This window comes from Adiantum capillus-veneris, chromosome 11, assembly GCF_014529385.1.
Source record: "Adiantum capillus-veneris isolate H3 chromosome 11, ASM1452938v2, whole genome shotgun sequence".
Taxonomy (NCBI): Eukaryota; Viridiplantae; Streptophyta; class Polypodiopsida; order Polypodiales; family Pteridaceae; genus Adiantum; species Adiantum capillus-veneris.
In genome coordinates, this window is record NC_140941.1 from 152,135,410 (window position 1) to 152,137,641 (window position 2,232).

The 2,232-nt window shown below is 38.2% G+C and overlaps 1 non-coding gene across 1 annotated transcript; it reads left to right on the plus strand.

Moving 5' to 3' along the window:
• Positions 1-287: 287 nt before the first annotated feature.
• On the plus strand, positions 288-360 carry TRNAR-UCU (transfer RNA arginine (anticodon UCU)). The gene has a single exon. It is a non-coding gene; the product is annotated as a tRNA-Arg (tRNA).
• Positions 361-2,232: the final 1,872 nt, after the last annotated feature.

The following is a 2,232-nucleotide window of genomic DNA, read 5'->3' on the forward strand; positions in this document are numbered from 1 at the left end:
AACACACTAGGACCTTGGGAGCACTTTTTCCCTCACTAGGAGGTTTGCCCTCCGTGCATTGTATATACGCCCATCACTCTAGGGCTAACTTATCTTTCTATTTATGCACTAAGCAATACACTCTCTCTTATGTGCTTTGAGCCTCTTCATCTTCTCCAAGTTGTGTGTCAACCCTAATTTCAACATTAAATCCCTCTACACACACACTTCACCATGAATAAAATGACCCCTCCTTCTCCATAAACCTTTTGTTGCTAATTAATAGCAATAATAATGCAATAACATTTGAGTGCATAGCTCAATTGGTAGAGCATTGGGCTTCTAATCTAATGGTCGCAGGTTCAAGTCCTGATGCACCCAGACTTGAGACTTATAGTAATGTAATGATTATGTTTGTTCGTGTGCAAAAAGATCACTCCGCTTCGGCCTGGTTGTGTTAAAGGGGCCATCTGTAGTGAACTTTTTTCAAAATCTCCATTACCACCTTCTTTTGTACATGTAATTTTATAACTCTTTGACATTTAAACCCCCCCCCCCAAAGAAAACACACATGTTACTTGTACACAAATTGAGGTGGACTCCCAAGGTTGTGCGTAGCCTAATACCCAAGTTCATAGGTCTAGAGGAAGGTTGTCACAAATTAGTAGTCAACAAACACTCATGGAGATCCTCTGTGTGAGAAACCTCCACCTAAAAGTACTTGAAAGAGGAATCTTACAGCAGCAACTGCATCATATTCAAGGCCTTGTCTTTCCCCTTCTCATTATTCTCTCTATCTTGGGGTTTTCCTTGTGGACAATCCTTCTATTTATGCTTTCCAAGGAAATTGAAGCAAATCTTCTCTATCTTGGCTCTCTTAAACTCTTCGTTGAGAGTGTCTCTTGAGGCCCCTTCGATTTTCTAGAGGAATCTCATGTAGTAGTGTATAGTTTTCCTTTCTTGTTAAATTTAGGTGATTTGTAGATACTTGTGCAAATGTTTTATTTTTCTCTCTCTTTCTAGGAGCAATATCATCATGGATTTGTTCATGTTGAATAGCTTCAATCAACATTTTAGGGTTTGAGTTATAATCTTAGTCTGATACTCTAAATCAAGCCCACGAATAAATCCCCTCACCTTATGAAACTCATTAAGACTTTTTAGCTTAAGGATGATCACTCGATAATTGGCTATGTACCAAGACTATGTACCAAGTAAGTGTGAGATTATCCATCATAGACATATCCCCAAAATCCCAAATTTTGACCTTGCTCATTTAGAGGAAGAACCTTGCAAATTCTAGTCTCAAAAGATGCCCAAGTGATTAGCTTATTAGGCTCCTTGAGACTCATATACCACTTGTAGGCCTTGCCCTTTAGTAGACTTGTTTATGCCCCTTTTTCATCTTTTGGAATGTCTAAGCATGTGAATATCACTCCACTTATGGAGAAAGGTATTCATGGAATCCTTATTCTACTCACACTCCTCTCCCTTGTAAATTGGCAAAGTCATGTTCTTAAGCTTACTGCTAGCATCTATGGTAAAAGAGGGAGGCATACCCTTGGGTAATGCATCATCGTCATCAACAATAACAAAAAAAACAAGAGAGGGTCTCCTTAAGCCCCTTGCCCTTGCCCACTTATAGTTGGAACTCTTTGTAGGTGGAATTGGTGTTGGCGCACTCTTATGCAACTGTCTTTGGCATAAACTAATAAAATAATGTAGTTAATGGAGTGATATTATCATTCAATAATGCAAAGTTATGCTTTAATGTGGTTACACAAGTCAACAAACAATTGAAGTTGTTCTCATCAACAATGAGCAACCTACTTGAAATGTAACTCTTTTGCACTATTTCATAAGTTTGTTGATGGGCACCTATAAGTTTTTTGATGCCATAGCTTGAGATTTATGTACCAAATTGATGAGAAATCAGTTGCAAGTGATATCTCTCTTTGTTCCTAAGCGGTAGGGTTCCTTAAACAATGATTTTGGCCATTTGAAATTAGGATTAGTATGGATTGTAGCTTGCATTGATATTGTTTGCTAGAGATTTCACGCATTCTTATTACCACTATGCCTTACCCAAGCCTACTACGCCCCTCATATTAACAATTAATGAGGTTCTTGTTAAGCCTACGATCCAATTAGAACGGGTTGGGAAATCATTTAACATTTGGTCTCGTTATTGGGGACATAGCCGCCTAAGGTAGAAAAAATAGTGACACAAAGTCATTTCTTTTAAAAAGTCTT